Source organism: Lethenteron reissneri, chromosome 53 (genome assembly GCF_015708825.2).
Source record: "Lethenteron reissneri isolate LAM-NWPU_2019-01 chromosome 53, ASM1570882v1, whole genome shotgun sequence".
NCBI lineage: Eukaryota > Metazoa > Chordata > Hyperoartia > Petromyzontiformes > Petromyzontidae > Lethenteron > Lethenteron reissneri.
In genome coordinates this window covers 10338849-10357275 of record NC_083831.1, presented here as the reverse complement: position 1 = coordinate 10357275, position 18427 = coordinate 10338849, and the positions used below count along the sequence as shown (strand labels likewise).

General features: G+C 48.5%; 1 long non-coding RNA gene across 1 annotated transcript in view; it reads right to left on the bottom strand.

The window, feature by feature from the left end:
* LOC133356231 (uncharacterized) overlaps positions 1-18427 on the bottom strand; it is a 153416-nt gene that overhangs the window by 93697 nt on the left and 41292 nt on the right. Inside the window, exon 2 of the long non-coding RNA XR_009756824.1 lies at positions 10332-10389. This is a non-coding gene — a long non-coding RNA (uncharacterized LOC133356231). The remainder of the gene's footprint in view (positions 1-10331; positions 10390-18427) is intronic.

Here is an 18427-nt window from a genome sequence, read left to right as displayed (position 1 = left end):
GAGCTACGCACTTTAAATCATCATCTAGATTCAAAGCTAATTCTATAGAACTTCTTTTGTGTTAAATTGTTGTCTTTCTAGATTTGAAGCTTTCGTGACTGCAAGGATTCATACTCATAGTTCTTGCGGTAAAGTCACGTAGGTAAAAAATGGAATAAAAATTAATAATAATAAAACAATAAAAATCACGACGTTTCGGAGGCAACACAAGTCTCCGTCATCAGGTGGGACCGTCACAGCCAGATTTGCTGCATCAAGTGTTGTCCTTAAATTTTGACTTAAAACTTTCGTGACTGCAGGAATTCATATTCTTTGGTTCTTTCGGTAAAGTTACGTAGATAGAAGAAAAATAATAATAATAATAATAAAGTGATTTTTTTATTCACTTTATTTTTGTTGTCCTTCCTCCACACCTCCAATTTGATCTAAACAAACTGTTGCTGACGTGACATACCAAAGAAATAACCTCCGATTTGCAGGGTTGACTACGCACGGTGCGAAATAAGTTCAACATACACACGTACGCGCAGACTCGCCTCCCGCCATAGGAATGGCGAATTTCCACCACCGAGGACGGAATCGCCGTGACTCTCGTCGCCGCGCCGCTCAGACAATTTGCATCGGACAGTGCGAACGTGACCCCGGGAGCTAAGAGGTGTCCATTCACGGAGGCGACGAAAAAAAGTGTCACGTGACAACAGCACCGATGCGCACGCACGCACGGTGGGATGGGCGGGGGGTGACATAGGACCGCAGTGGCACGGTGTGAATTCTAATTCTGATTCAGCGAAAAGGCCCGCGATTACGGGCGAGGGACCCGCCGGCCAAATGACCGCGTGCGTTTGTGGCGGATGGGACGGAAGGGGGGAGGGCGGTGAGTGGTGATCAGTCGCGACGCTGGGTGGGCGAGCCGCTGTTTGTCAAAAGCCACGCGGGGCGGTGTTCACGATGAGGCCCGAAGCGAGCCGACGCTTCGTGCAGGCAGCGATCCCACATCGGTTCGGCGTCGGTGGCCCACCTGCCCACCTGCCCACCTGCCCACCTGCCCACCTGCCCAAACGCCACCCCATTTTTTTTGCGCGTCTCCGCGACCGCTGCCCCCCGCGTCTTAAATTTGCAATTTGGGGGCGAATAACGCGCGCCCGTTTGTTCAACGTTGAACGCGACCAGCTCGGGCGCAATTGTGGGTACCGCCACGGACGTCTGTTTCGTTATCTCCATGACAACAGAGAGCCCCCCCCCCCACACACACACCATACCCCCCACACACACGCCACCCACCCCCCCACACACTCAGTTTGGTTTCACACACCAGAGGCGAACTCCCACTAAAAGGCAGCAAAGGCACACGCTGCATAGACGCACATCGCTACCGGTGGGACCCAGCCTGCCGACATCGCCACGTGCTGTGCCAACCGCAGCCTCCACCCCTCTCTCCAACATACAAACACGGCGAATGCCCGCCATGTAGTCTAACAGACTAACAAACAGTGCTTCTAGCGAGCACCTATGAAGGACGGATTGATGCGCAAAAGCGGTGGTTGCCAGGACTTTGCCCGGGCCGCCTTTGTCTCCCCCGTCCACATGTTTATACGCACTGCACGAGTTGCGGTTCCTCATTTAAGGCCGAGTTGAACTACGTGATGCACAAGGCAGGTTTCCGATTCCACGCGCCGCTGACGCGAATCATTAATCATCCCAGACACAAAGACAAAGATCCCCCGTATAGCCTTGACAGACTCTTCGGGCAAGTGGATGTTGACGAAAACATATGAAGGCCGGCGTGGCACGCGTGGGGGTGGGTGGCCAGCGGGGATCACGTTCCATTGACCCGAACGGGATCTGCTAATTGCTAAGATGAACCTAATGACCAGTGGTGACGTAAACAATGCTGAAAGACGCGTTCCTTTCCTTTAACCATAATATGGGTTTTTGTTGTTGTTGCTGTTGTTGTTGGGTGAGATCGCGTACGTATAAATGTGTCGTTAAACCCGCCACCACCCGACACAGCCAATTAGTAAGGTTTGTCACGTGAACAAAACATGGCAGTTAGTTACTAGTTCAGCACCACCAGTGTGTTGGAGAGCAAACCCGCGACATTTACAATTCGACCACTGTCACGTTTCCACCCCTAATTGTTCCTTGTTCCATTCCTTTGCCCATTGTCCATCGACCCCTTCTAGCCGCGAAGCGTCCTGCCCCAGCCCCCCACCCCCCAATAATAAAAATAAAACATAATAAAATAGTAAAAATAAAACATAATAAAATAGTTATTGTTTTATTTTTATTATTTTATTATTTCCCTTCTACGTGACCTTACCGAAAGAACCAAGAAGATGAATCCCCGCAGTCACGAAAGCTTTAAATCGAAGTTTGGATGATGCCAAGAACCTGATTGTGTTCACCATTCCACGTGCTCCTCTTACCGTCTCTCAACGCGCTTGCCACTGTTGAAGCGACGTCAGCGGAGCTTCGAACGCGCCATCGCTACGGGGACCATTCGTTGCCGGAGCGCGATGCTCTGGCTCCTCTGCCGAGAATGAAAATGCCTCCCGTTTCACGGCGCAGCGATGAATGAAGGCTTGGGATATAATTGGTGGGGAGAGGTGGGGGCAGCGGGGGTGAAGGGGGGGGATGGTGGAAAAATTATCCCATTCCTATCACCGAACCGTCAGTATTACGTGTCACACGTTTGGAATCATCAACCTCGACGAAAATACAGACCCACACACACACACCTGCTGCCAATTCCCACTGGGAATTCTGACATCAAATCTTGATGCCGGTTTCCACACATCATCCTCATCACTCCCGTCCGCCCCCCTTTGGGAGCGGACGGCCTCCACGGGGGTATACGTGCAGCGGCTACAAAAATGGGACAAAATGGAATTGTACACTCACGGCAAAGAATTTGCACCTGGGCAGAGAAATTAAATCAGCGCGGGGACGCAGTTCATCGCCACCGTCCTCATAACGCATTCGACCTTTGACCTTTACGAGGTGGACGTTGCGCAGCATCCTCAGCAGGCAGTCACGGTGACGAGACGTGAACTCTCTTGCCTGGTATACGGGTTATCGTGGGTTCGACCCCGGCTCCAATGCCTGCATATTTGGAGTTTGCGTGTTCTCTCTCCCCGTGGCCACGTGGATTTTTCTCCAGGTCTACCGGTTTTCCCCCTCCACATTTGGAATCAACATCACGCGCTAAGAGCATTTGGCTGCTCTGAATTGTCAGGCCGTAAGCCACTTCATCGGGCTATCGTTTGTGTCCGGAGCTATATAGCTCAATGAGGCATTACCTCGTAAAATGAAAATAGTTAACTTTGAGGTTCTAATAGTTTAGTCACGGCAATTACCTACGAACACCACAACTCGCTTTTATTGCATCGTTATTTATATCGCAGCTGAGTTTTCTTGTAAAATGTATTTTTCATTTGGATACTGCCACGGTGCCATGACGGTTTAGCCAACTGGACTCGCCATCCAGAGGTCGCCGGTTCGATTCGACCTCCCGGCGCGGCGGTTGAAACAACGGTGCGAGATTGACTTTGTTCAATCGGTCTCTGTTCACCTCGCGGTTTACATGGGTACGCCACAGGTCAGTAGGGAAACGCTTTATTAGTCTTCGTCAGACGCAAGGATCACCGCGGTCACGAAATACAAACGCACGAGCACGTTCCTATCGTTGAAATAATGACAACCGTAACAGCATCCAGCGGACCGCCGATGCATTCGCAGCTAAGTGGATCAGCATGTGGCGTGTGGTGGGTGGGGTAAAGTGTTGGGTTCTCACACTTTTCCTAAAACTCCTGGCCAGCGTGGACTAGTAGGCCAAGGCACCCGATTGAGGAGCTCTCGAAAGTTCTCTTCAGCGGAGGCCCTTCTGCCAGCAGTGTTGGGAATAAGACATTTCAGGGCTGCACCTGTACATATAAACATCAGAAAAATAACTTCACAGAGGTAATTTTTTTTTACCTCAAGGGGTCATGCTCGGCCCATCATCCTTTCAGGGTCCATACAATAGGAACCAGTTTGCGAGAAGTCAAAATCAGTTGCCCTAAAGAGTTATTTGTCCCTGCCAAAGGAAGGAAAACATGTTCCCCAATCGCTCCAGGAATTGAACCGTCAACTTCCGTCTCATGAGATGAAGACGTCACGTGGAGGAACAGTGACATCTTGCAGAATGACGCTAAGTGTTGGTATCCAGCCAAGAGATTTGGGAGGTGCGGATCGAATTTCAGAGATTCCGGATGATGTGTAACACCCCACAGGTGTTCACGAGACGTTCCATTCATTCAAAGCCAACACGTTTCTGTAAATGATGAGAAAACCCCCATCAAAGTAAGAGAACGCGGTGCGGGCGTGTAAATACACGGGCTTAACAGCACACGGAGGTGTGGTGCTGCTGCTCACAAAGAGCTCGGACGCACGACACCCATCGTTGCCTTGCGTGCATGCCACATGACCACCACGTGTGCACGTACACATCTCTCAGCCTTGTCCACCATTGAGTCAACCACAATGGCGAGATGTTAACTACCTCGCCTGGTATACAGGACGTCGTGGGTTCAATCCCGACCCTGCCGCCTGTATATTTAGAATTTGCGTGTCTCTCTCCTCGTGGTCGCGCGGATTTTTCTCCAGGTCCTCCGGTTCTTACCTCCACATTTAGAAACACGCGTTTAGAGTATTTGGCTGCAATAAATTCCCACGTGATAAGCCACTTCGTTGAGCTACCATTTGTGATTGCCAGGTCCTTACTAAAAAGAGCTCTACAGCTCAGTGAGTCTTACCTGGTAACATGAAAATAGTTCAGTTTAATCCACTGTTGGAACAGCAAAACTATACGGACTCTCTTCTGAAGCCCTCAGCCCGTCGTGGCTAGCAGACATGGGCATTTAGCTGCTGTGCATATTGCTGTTCTCACGCGCAAGAATTCAGTGTGTCTCTCTCCCTGTCTCCTCATTTTTTCCAAGCTTTTGCAGCGTGCCACTCATTGACATGCTAATTTCTATAACCCCTCCCTCTCTCTCCGCCCCGCCCCCTCTCTCTATTTAAGGCCTCGACACAGAGGCGTGGTTTCTCTGTGTGCCTATGTATGTATCTCTCTATGTATCTCTGTTATATCTGTCTCTACTTATATGTCTGTCTCTATGTCTCTGGTTCTGTGTTTTATCTCTCTCTCAAATTTAGCATTCTCAGGAAGAACGTAATCAACCAAATAGGGTGTTGACTGTTATGTTATCCGACTCTCTGTTGTATTACATTATATTTCTAAGTATACTAGATTTGTGTTTCTATTTCATTTATACCTGATGATGATTGCTTGTGTTGCAATCGAAACGTCGTATGCTAGTATTTAATTTATTATTTTCTCTTTATACGTGACTTTACCGAAAGAACCTAAGAGTAATTCCTGCAGAATAGAACAGCCTTCTCCCAGAGCCGCCATCTCAGAGGCATAGGGCAGCGAGCAAGCACTGATGGCTGATGGCTTCTAATGAGGACAAAACCGCCCCCACAGTTCGCCCTCTCTTTCACTGCTGCCTAACGGGATGGCCACATCTTTCCTCCATGTTTCTCCAGAGTTGTATTCTTGGGTTTTTTCGGTAAAGTCACGTAGGTAAAAATTTTAAAGTAAAATAAAATAAAAATCACGACGTTTCGGAGGCAACACAAGCCTCCGTCTTCAGGTGGAAACGTCACAGCACGCTCCCTGTATCAAGTAAATTATTTTAAATTATTTTAATTAAATGATTTTACTTGATACAGCGAGCGTGCTGTGACGTTTCCACCTGAAGACGGAGGCTTGTGTTGCCTCCGAAACGTCGTGATTTTTATTTTATTTTAATTCAAAAAAATGTACCTACGTGACTTTACCGAAAAAAACCCAAGAAAATGAATCCTTGCAGTCACGAAAGCTTCAAATCTAGAATCTCCAGAGTTGGTTTGTTCTAAACCGCAACGCGACCATATTCTCTGGATATTTCCGTAAAGTCCCGTAGATAGGTTCAAAGAAAATAACCCACCTACGTGACTTTACCCAAAGATCCAAAGAATATGAATTCCTGCAGTCACCAGATTGAATTAAATGATGACGTCACCCTGCTGCTGCTCTATTTAAGACCGGGAGCAACAGGAGAGCTTCACCATTCTTGCCCGATTAAGCTGATTGTAATAACCAGCGAAACGTCGTACTCAAATTTTTAAATGCTGTTGAATCTCTCTTCAACACACCGGTGGGCTAAATAAGTGAATTATTTTGTCCTTTGAAAAACGTGACACATTTTTTTTACTGTTTGGCCGTGTCGGGTGGTGGAGGGTTACGACACATTAATAAATAACGCGATCTGACCCAAAAACCTATATTATGAACTTTAAGTCAAGATTTGCAACGCGACCCACACGTGCGGCTCTTGATCGCTGGTGGCCTCCACAAGGCCGAGTGCAATGTCACGGGACGGACATGCGAGAGTCGATGGGCCTCACGCCCTCCTGCCATTTGTTCGCAGCAACAGCACACGCCTTTGCGCGCTGTGATTTGACATTTGTTTCCAGCACCACACCCCTAAACACCCACGCATTCTCCTCTCTGCGTGTGTTGTTCTTTCTCGTCGCTTAGAGAAAGTGTTTTTGTGTGTGTGTGTTTGTGGGGAGCGGTGGTGTAGTGGTTAGCGCGCTGCGCTACAAAGCCGGCCACCCGTGTTCGATTCCCGCTCACGGCCAACACACGTGGCGATTATCTGAACCGGTCCTGGGCCTCCCCTAGGTCGACTCAGCCTCAAATGAGTATCTTGTGCGATGTTTAAACATCGCTACAGGGGAGACAAAGGCGGCCGGGTGTAGTGCTGACCCACCCACCCCCTCGTGTGCCGTGCCGGCCTTCATAGGTGCTCGCTAACAGCACTTGCCCCAACAGTTTGTTTCCGCCTATACGGGGGATCTTTGTCTCTTTTGTGACTCGAAATTGACGTTCTGACCACGTGGGCGCGCGAGAGAGTTCAGACGGCCCACCCCGTTCAACCGCCCGCCGTCTTGTTCCCGTCCATCCCTTCCAAAGGCGCGGCCCGCGCCGTGCCCCCCCCCCCCCAGCGTGGGGAAGGACTTCAGCCGTGTTTATTTTCTCGCCGGGAGTTCATTACCGCTTAACCAGCTCCTGCCATTTGACTTGAGGAATTGTGTAAATACGGGCCCCTTTTCAAAAGCAAAGACATTTTTTGGTCTCCCTATTTACCAACCGTGAACACCTCTCGCCAGCGACCTCACTGTTGGCACAACTGATAGCTTAGTCCACATTGCTCTATTTTTATATTTTACCGCAAATTTTCGTTCCATACGGTGTGTGTGTGTGTGTACGTACGGTTTTTTTTACGAAACAATATTAACAGGTAGTTGGTACGATAGATGTAAGAATGTTAAAATGGATGTTGGAAATGCTTCCAAGGGAGAGGAGGAGTAATGGAGAAGCTGTGCATATGTATGTTGAACTTCTTTCGCACCGTACGTAGCCAACAGTGCTGAATCCGAGGTGCGGAAAGCTCGAGACTGAGCAGAGGTCCCGAATTTTCTCGAGGACAGGGAGGGGAGGCTTCGATGGTGCGATGATGAGGGCTATGGGACCCGTAGACCCACATAGAGATGCATATTTCAACAATGTTGGCTCACAGAGATCCACAGGCTCACATAGAAACCCTGAGACTTACACAAACAGCATAGACTCACACAGAAACTCAGATGAGAAGGGCTATGGAAATGTCATTGGTTTCCGGGCAGAAGCTAGTGAAGGGAGACCGAGGGTGATATGAGAGGATGCGGTCGAACACAATATGAGGAGAGTGAATGTGGGTCTCTGTAAGAATATGGATCTCTATGTAAGGACAGTGAATGTTATGAGAGAAGATACAAAGAAAAGAAGCATAGGGAGAGAGAAAATCCGAGCAGTCGACCCCATGCAGCAGTGGGACTTCTGGCTTAGAAGATCAATAAGTTTAAAAAATGTTGGGGTATTTTACCAGGTAATGCCGACTGAGCAATATAGATTTTTTTTTCCTGAAGCGACCTGGCCCCAACTGATATCTCAACGAAGTGGCTTATCACGTGCAAATCCATAGCAGCCAAATACTCGAAACACATGTTTCTAAATGTTGAGAAATGTTCATGCGACTACAGGGAAAACATGCAAACTCCAAATATACAGGCGTCAGGGTCGGGATCGAACCCACGACCTCCCGTGTACCGGGTGAGGGAGATAACATCTCACCACCATGGAACAACGCTGCAGCTCTGAATTCACTGTGCTGTGACCCCAGCCACCAGAGTTCGACTCCCAGCCACGGCCAAACAAGATTTGCAAGTGATGCATTGACCAGTCCTTGGGGGTCTCCCATTTGAAGAGCCACACAGAAAAGGAATCCAGCACATGTGGGCAGCGTAAACTCGGTCTTAGTTTGTTGTGCACAACACGGAGGGAGACAGGAAGCAAGAGCCCAAAACTTCGATTGTTCCGTTCCTTAAATTCTTATTCGCGAACCCACTCCAGAATCTGCTTCCCCTTTTCAGTTACCATTTCCGGGTTCTCCCACCTTCCCCCCCCCCCCACTGTAATCCGCCAGCCAATCACGTTGGGCCAACACCGGTTGGCTCTGGAGTGCTGGCTGCCTCGCTCAGCCAATCAGAGCTAGCCCGGCTCTGTGCGCGGATTATGAGGGCTTCACTTCGCAGAGCCGCTGGGCCATGGCCACGTGCGGCGGTCCCAAATAATCACGTGGGGATCACCTCTCGACGTGCCCGACACATTCACTGGCCAGTGTGGTGAAGTATGGTCAACCGACCTCAATCACAGGCTTAGTAGTGTCGGGAGACCGGTGGCGAGTTGTTAACTACCTCGCCTGGTGTGCAGAAGGTCATGATCGTGATGCCTGTTGTATATTTGGAGTCGCGTGACATTTTCTCCGGGTTTTCCGGTTTTTCCCTCCACCTTTAGAAACATGCATTTGGAATATTAGGCTGCTATAACATTTCCACGCGATAAGCAACTTCGTTGAGCTATTATTTGAGGCCAGGTTGCTTCTAAAAAATAGCTATATAGCTCAGTGGGCCGTACCTGGTAAAATACAAATTTGTAGTTTTCAGTATTTGGTTACTCTCCTCAAACGAGTACGGACCGATGCTCACCTTTGACCTGCCCTCGAGCCAATGGTTGAAATTCCACATTTCTGTGGCCGAGGCCAGTATATCCATAAGACAACCACTGTTGACTTCACGTTAACTTTACTATAAAGTGGTACTAATTTTACGAGTGAATCGTTGACTCGTCTGTGTAATTGACATAATTATCAGGCCATGATGAGTCCACTGCTGGATGATGGCCTCCCCAAGCCGTCACCATCTCTCCCGGTTCTGCGACGTAACAGGATTTGTAACCAGAGGTGTGGACTCGAGTCATGTGACTTGGACTCGAGTCAGACTCGAGTCATGAATTTGATGACTTCAGACTCGACTTGGACTTGCATAACAATGACTTTGTCCCACCTCTGTTTGTAACATATATTTCCTATGCACGTTGAGACATTGCAAGCAAAAATATTAATCTATACCCACTTTGCATATTATACCCGTGGGACTTAATTATAGCAGACTTTTATCACTTTCATGAATCATGACTTAATAAACACGAAGCTTCCCGTGTAATGGCTCCACTAATGAGCGTGAAATTGCTTATTTGGCACACGCTCGCATGGCGGATATCAGCGCCACGCTCCTGAGCTCACACGGACGGCCCTCCAGTCGAATCTTTCCGCACCTCCGATTGGCACGTCTGTCTACGCACGTGTTCGACGATGCGAAGGAAGATCAACATACGCGCACACGTGCATATCTTTATTCAGGACCTCGTGCGTGAAAAGGATATTCAAACGTTCGGGTGAGGGTAAATAAATGACGGTTTCTGCCTTTTCATCCCCGTTGAATATATTATGATTGCTATTTTGGAAAAGGCGAATGTGCAGAACCGAAAGTGCTCGGCTCTGGCCACTGCTGGCAGAAGGGTATCCGCTAGAGGGAGCTCTACATCGTGCTTTTGGCCTACTCTTCCACGCTGGTTAGATGTCTGCGAAGAGATGTGAGTTACACACAACGATTACCTCCGGTATCTTTGACGCATATATTTACATATTTATTTGTTGTTGATCGTATTTTCATAGACGTACAGATTCAATACTTTGGCTTATGTATATAAATTGTGTTTTCCTGGACGAGGAGGGATGATATTGTTGATGATGATGTTATAATTGTTCATGGGAGTGGTGTTGTGAGCAGTGCGATCGACTCACAGTTGGCAGGTTTGTGTGTTCAATCCTCCGTCGGCAGCCGTCTCAGCCCATCATCCCTCTGGGGCAGATACAATTGGTACCGATTTGTGAGAAATCAACATTGAAGGGATGACGTTTTGAAACATAGCGATACAGCCTTAATAGGCAGTGCGGGGCGAGTGTACACATGTACATAACGTGCGTTACACTTATCTGTGATATACTGTATGCATGCATATGCAATCAAACTTATTTAAAAAATTCCTTTCTACCGACATAAAATCGTGATGTAACACACGCTGCATTGGCAGCACGAATAACGAAAAACACAACAGGTTCGTCAACAACACCGCGGCTTTAAAATGAAAAATCCACAAATTACACAACGACACGCCAAGAGACCACCCCTGTACTTATTTGGCATAGCGTCTCTTAAGTGTCCAGAATGTTTCTACGAAGAAGGTCCCCTGCCCGAAACGTCAACTGCTATGCGCGTCTCGTTTGAAGTCTACAGCTGTTGATGGACGTGTGTCCATCCACCGCTGGGCGAAGGCCTCCCCACGGCTTTGTCGGTCACGGGGATTGTTGCACCATGCTTCACCGAGCTGGTCACCGTGGGTCAGTAAAGGTTGGGGCTGGGGGGGGAGTGGCATTTAATCGGGTCAGGTACCCTCTTTGATCCCATGCTCACTATTTTTCGGTAGTCTACATCGCCAGTAAGCTGCGGCTTATCCCAAGACGCCATCTTTTTGGGCTAGAGAGTGTCTCCCTCTGAAATGCCGTGAGTATCTGAGCAAGTAGCAAAAACAATTCCACATTTCTATGGCGGGGCGGGGGGGGGGGAGGTTTCGGCAGTAAATCAACCCACCGACTTCTCTTGACTTCTCACAAAGTGGTGCCAAATTTATTGTGCCTGGGGGAGGCGGTGGGTGGGCCATGATGTGCGCTGTCAATCTCTGACCAGCAACGTGCCGAGAGCCACCCCCCACGTACACCGCCCCCTCCCCCCCCTCGTGGTGGCATCGTTGACAAATTTCCCCCGGGGGAGGGCCGTGGAGAAACTGCCCCCCCCCTCCCTTTTTTGTGTTGTCGTGCGGTCGCGAGCACGCGCATTAACGGTCCATCTTTATTCGCCGACCAATGGACGCCCCCCGCCCGCTGATGTACGAGCACATTTCGGACGTCTCCGTAAATCCAACGCGCACCCCCCCCCCCCCCCCCCCGTCGCTGGGCATGGATCGGACGATGCATCGGAGATTCCCAACCCTTTCCTTGCCGTGGCACCCCCATACCAGCACGATCGCCTGCCTGTCTCCCCCCCTGCCCCCGTATGCGTGGCGAGTGTTTGCCGGGTTAGGGATTCTTCACGCGCATCGATGATGCTTTGTCAAAGTCCACATTTTTTTCCCCATAAGCCCAGACCACATATTTATAAACGAATAAGCTATTATTATTTTGTTTTACTTTTACCAGGTAAGGCCCCACTGAGCTATGTAGCTCTTTTTCAGAAGCGACCTGGCCACAAATGATAGCTCAACGAAGTGGATTTTCACGTGGAAATGTATAGCAGCCAAATAATCTAAATGCATTTTCGAAAAGTGGAGGGGAAAAACCGGAGGACCCGGAGAGGAAGTCCACGCGGGAACGGGGAGAGAGACACGCAAACTCCAAATATACATTCGTCAGGACCAGAATCGAACCCACGATCTCCGGCACACCAGGCGAGACAGGTAACATCTCACCACGGTTGCGTTCCGATAAATTTTAATTTATAAATCTCAAATTAACGATACCACCCCGAGGTGGCACTGGAGTTTAGTGGTTCAAATTTATTTTCAGTGAATGATGGCGTCTTTAAATCATTCACTCTTATTGGCCCAATGAATACATTGCTAAGATTTACATTTTGCTACCTTAGGTGGCAACCCATTTCTGCTCTGCCCCGTGAACTAAATGTAGCAGGACCCTCCTGACGAAGCATCCTGAGACTCATTACTGAGGCTCTACTGGGTAAAGGGCATTATTATGATAAATTATGCGGCGTCGTGATTCACAGCAGGCATTGTGTCCACGATGCATGCACGCGCGTATGTTGAACTTCTTTCGCACCGTACGCAGCCAACTGCACTCATCGGAGGTGTGACCTCTCGACCTCCGACGTGCTTTCAGCTCGTTTCACCGCGAATGTCGTTTTGCTCTAGACGGGAGAACAGATGAAGGAGGGCGACCGATTCACGCCCGGAGCACAGCCCATGGCTTCACAATAACATTCAAATCGAGTCACGCTTATAATAGGGCATGTCAGTCATCAATCAATTCATTGATGACCTTTACGCGGTATTCCCTCGTTATTCGTAAGGGGATGCGTCCCGGAGATGCTCGTGAATAGAACATTTCGCTGGCTAATGATATTGGCCTACAGAAAACCTAGATTTTTTTTTAATGAAGTGCCATGAATAGGTACATAAATAAGCTATTAAATACGTCGAATTAATCATGACACAATGCAAATTGGTGATAATGGACATAAAGGAAATAATCTAAATATATTTAAGTATTAAATGATATTTTATAAATAGTACTTATCTTCATCTCATTACTTAATCTCATCACTTTATCTCCCCACTTTATTTTTCTCTGCATCCCGATGCATTAGTCGCGTAGAGTTCCAGATGCGATTCAGTGGATAGCCAAAAATCGCGGAGAGCATGTCCGTGATGAGGTGAGCCGAGGTGAGCCGACTGAAATGCAGGCCTGTTTCCCCTCGGGAGCACTGTCCGTACGTACATCATAAATTACAGGCTCAACGCATCAACATGTCAACAATGCTGAGAGTAAATTAACGCATTTTTTTTATTGTTTTAATTTACCACCCTTGTTGTTTGACCGGTATTTACCACGCTGTTCAGTGCTGGTTGGTAATTGGTTGGACAGGCCCAAGACCAGTTCAGATATCACTGACCACTGATGTTATCCGTGCCCGTGAATCATTTCACAGCGCAGAGGTTCGCTGGCAGGGGGTCACAGGACATATCCAGGTGCCACGTATTGACTGAGATGACCGGCAGATGCACCACCTGTGCTCCCTCCTGTGCCAAATTGCTGCATTTTATCTACCCGGTTGCACTGCTCATTGTTGTGAGCATCACTCCTCTGCCTCCCGATGTTGTTGAGAGGGAGTGCCTCCAACTACCCAGTAGCGTCCTTTACGAGCTTCCTACTCCGCAGAGGACGATCTTGACACTGCTGGTACCAGTCATTTGCAAGTCTAAATCGGCTCCATATCTTTCCGCACCACATCAGTCTATCTCTTCTCTGGCCCATGCCTCGCCCATTTATCTCCCCCTCTATCCGGCTAAACACAATACACACACACACACACACTATGACCTGGCGCATAGCCAACCACGCAAAATGCAGATCACGCATTCGGCTGAAGTCTGTGCGATTTTCATCCTGCCACAACGTACGCAAATGTTCACCCCCCCCCTCCGCCCCCTTTGTACGAGCGCAGGAGATCCCAGGAAGCCCAGCGTGGCGTGGTAATTTATAAACTCGACGCCAGAGCTAACTGGGCCCCCTGGAACAAAACGCCCCGCTGTGTTCCCATGCTCGCCACATTACCAGCGCCCCTATCAGTCCGCGCCGCAAAGTATTCGAACGCGTCCGGGAGATGGTAATTTGTACGAGCCAGCTGGATTTTAGTTGCAGTTGGTTTTTTTTCTTTCTCAAGATGAGAGCTGCACAGGTTTTCAACGTAGGCGGGCCCTCCCCCCCCCCCAAATCAATGCAGGTAGCTTGGCAACTGCTGGCGATTTTCCAGATTTATTTTCCCCTGCGGCGCCTGTTTCAAGTTAGATACCGTGCCTCGCTTGTTTGCCGTAACCTTTGCAGTAACCCTGCGCTTTTTGTTTCTCTCCATCATGGGCTTTCATTAAAGTGGCCACCCCATTCAACAAAATAAATCACTTGATGCCCACAAGGACAAATATCTCCCCAATGTAGCCTAAATAAACTTTTGGGGCAAATTCTGTTAGCGACCACCCTATAAAGGCCGGCGTGGCACATGGAGAACTGGGTAGCCAGTACCACACCCGGCCGCCTTTTTCTCCCCAGTGGCAATGTTTACACACCACACCAGTTACTCATTTGAGGCCGAGTTGACCTAGTTGATGCGCAGGACCGGTTCAGATAATCGTCACTGGTATTGGCCTTGAGTTGGTTTCGAAACTCGGGTTGTCGGGTTCGCAGCGCTAACCGCGACGTTACTGCTGCCCACAAAGACACATGCACACACGTACACACACACACACGCAAAGATGTGGCTAGCATCACACCTGGCCACATCTTTGTCTGCCAACTGCTGATATTTACAAACTGCAACGGATACTCATTTCAGGCAGCCAGCCTAGCCTAAGCGGAGGTTTAAGACCAGCTCAGATGTCACTCATGACTGGTGAGTGATATTTAGGTTGGTGAAGCAAGTGGTTTAACCACACACATACACACAACAAATTCAAACACACATTTTCCCCACACATACACACGCACGTGCTACGTCTCATGGACATAACCATATACAACGCCCTTAATTTGACGAGTGGCGTTCGCTAATCCGAAAGCTCTTTGATGATGCTGCGTTTGCAGTAGTGGACACGTACAAACAACAATAATAATTAAAACCTCCACACATTCGTCGATAGCACTGCTTTAGAAGGTAAAATAATTGGTGATTTGTTTTTGGATAATGACCTTTTTTATAGTGTAATGACGACCTACAAATGCAATTCAATGTATTAAGAGCCTTTATTGTGGACACGAACACTGTCTCTAAGCACAGCGCAGTCCTCTCTCTAAGCGCCCCCTCCCCTTGTGTTTCCCCGTTTATATTCCTCGATCCCCTCTTTCTCGAAGGTTCCCTGACTTGATTTGCACAGCCAATCCTCGCCCCATCTTTTCTAACGGATCTCAACCACTCTCCTGTCAGTCAACCTTCGTTTCCCACCCTTTGTGTTTGTATCTTTCCTCCAATCACCTTCAATTCTCTGTCTTTAGCCAATCCCCTTTCAGGCCTCTCTGTACCCCCCCCCCCCCCCATTGTCCGTCATCCACCCCACGTGGTCTCTCCCAAATTTGGGGCACCAATCCGAGGCCTCGTATCTGGTCCTGACCGCACGCACAGCATACGCACTTTGTGAGAGGTAAGTCGTCTGTTGTGTTTTTGGTCCTTACAATCGGACATTATGAAGATCATGCTTACCCCGAGCTCTCAATACTCTGATATTGCACTGTGTTTGAGTTGTACGCCTTCTGGTGTCATCTGGCCCTACACCAATGGGGACTAGGCTCTAAAGAAAGCCGTCTCGGGTGTGGGCCAATCAACTTCAAGGACAGTGCATATTATCATCCTTATCAGAGTTGCTTCTTTTTGTTTGCTTTTTTGACTACTTGTGTTGTGGTCATTGCAAACATGATGCCTTGAATAAAGGTGTCAGTTTTGTACCAGTTAAAAGGGTAAAAACCTACTATTATATTTTGCCACTGGTAAAAGAGATCTCATAGTGTAAATGCTTACCCCGAGCTCTCAATACTCTGATATTGCACTGTGTTTGAGTTGTACGCCTTCTGGTGTCATCTGGCCCTACACCAATGGGGACTAGGCTCTAAAGAAAGCCGTCTCGGGTGTGGGCCAATCAACTTCAAGGACAGTGCATATTATCATCCTTATCAGAGTTGCTTCTTTTTGTTTGCTTTTTTGACTACTTAGGTTGTGGTCATTGCAAACATGATGCCTTGAATAAAGGTGTCAGTTTTGTACCAGTTAAAAGGGTAAAAACCTACTATTATATTTTGCCACTGGTAAAAGAGATCTCATAGTGTAAATGCTTACCCCGAGCTCTCAATACTCTGATATTGCACTGTGTTTGAGTTGTACGCCTTCTGGTGTCATCTGGCCCTACACCAATGGGGACTAGGCTCTAAAGAAAGCCGTCTCGGGTGTGGGCCAATCAACTTCAAGGACAGTGCATATTCTCATCCTTATCAGAGTTGCTTCTTTTTGTTTGCTTTTTTGACTACTTGTGTTGTGGTCATTGCAAACATGATGCCTTGAATAAAGATGTCAGTTTTGTACCAGTTAAAAGGGTAAAAACCTACTATTAATCTCATGGTTATCAATTCCCAGACTGGGATCAACTCAGTTTATCACCCCTCTGGCGATTCTCTGATGGAGAGACTGGGTCCTTCCACAGGAATGTGCAATGTATACCACCTCCACATCAAGGGCTGCCAACAGAGATGACTGCTGCTCGACGCTTATTCGAGAAGGAAAATAATTACTTTTTCATAGGAAGGTTACATAGGTATTAGCACGGTAGGCTATGTACGGTGGGAAGGAAGTCCAACATACGTACACACGTATACAAAACATATAACAGAGAGCCCTCCAGTTCGAACGATAACTTGGTTGGAACAGTTCTGATAGCGAGCACCTATTACAGCTGTTTCGATAGATAACATGGGCACGGATGGACCATTACCACACCGCAGATGCACTCACCTGCGGCCTTCCCAGCGGTGGTGAGAAGTTAGCTACCTCGCCTAGTATATAGGAGGTCGTGGGTTCGATCCCGACTCTGACGCCAGTATATTTGGAGTTTGCCCATTATCCCCGTGGTCGCGCAGATTTTTCTCCGGGTCCTGCAGTTTTTCCCCTCCACGTTTAGAATCAACATCACGGCGTTTGCAGTATTTGGCTGCTGCAAATGTCCACGTGATGATAAGCCACCTCGTTGAGCTATCATTTGTGGTAGCCAGGTGGCTTCTGAAAAAGAGTCATGTCGAGCTCAGTGGGGGCCTTACCTGGTTAAACGAAAATAGTCCTATAGTTTAGATTTGGGGCAGCGCGAAATTACGTGGTGCGCTCAGGAGGAAAGTCTTTGGCTTTCAACTCGTGTACCACCACGTGCGAGCAATTTCTTCGTTTGCGTTCGGCCTAAAAGGAGTCGGTGCGTTTCCTCCACTCAGACCAGCGTGAGCGAGGCTGTCGCGTTCCTTTTGTTATGAATAATGTCGCGTTTCTCTCTGTTGGCGGGCCCCTCTCCCTCCCGTGATTCAGGGGTGAAAATTTCGAGTTTCAGTGGGGGGGGAGGAAAAAAAAAGTGTGACCGGGACCAGGGCGACGTCTGGTGAATATCCACGAAGCGGGGTACTAGCCGCTCAGTGGTCACTCAGCCACGTGCTGCGCCACGTGCAGTCGGGGAAATGCATCTGGAGAGATGCGCAGCTGGAACGACACTGCGTCACGAAAGGAGTAACTCGTGGATCGGAGAACACAGGCGGGTTTGAGATAATTGTATTGAATGTTGGGGAAAGTAAGCGGGCTCAGGCAGGACACGCTCCTCGAAGGAGGTCGAAACGAATGATGCACTTTGTTGTCCTTCCCCCGCACCTCCGATTAGCACGACCGGCTACATACAGTGCGAAAGAAGTTCAACAGGCATACGTGTAAAGGATGGAAGACGCCAGAGAAGATAACGACCACGGAGATGGAGTGATGAGATCAGCTCGTATGCAAAGGATGAAAGGATTGTTGCATCGCGAGACCGAGAAACAGATGTCAATGGCTCCCGGAGGCCTTCATCCAAAGATGGTTGGTGCGTGGTTGATGATGATGATGATGATAACGACGACACAATGGGACTTGTTACATTGATCCCAGGTGACTTTCCTCATCAGGATTGGAACTTGGGTTGCCCTATCAGTTCTATTTTGAAATTCCCACCAGTATAAATGTGGTACGCCACTGTAAAGTTGATCGGTCTGGTCGGATGAGGTGGGTTGATCTCAACCTCTCTTCTGAGATGTCTAGTCGTATATTAAACTTCTTTTGCACCGTACGTGCGTGGTAGGGACAAGAAGATAAACACAAAGAGCGGTTCTAAAGAAATGAGTTTTCAAAAATAGATTTACAACTGCATAGCTGGTCAATGTGAAAGAGCAGACCAAATACCTCCTCGAGAGATCACGAGATCCCTCTCCAGCGCAGGCCCCTTCTGCCAGCAGTGGCGTAAGTGAACTCAGCAAGCAATTGCAGGGCCACACCTCTGCCACTCAAT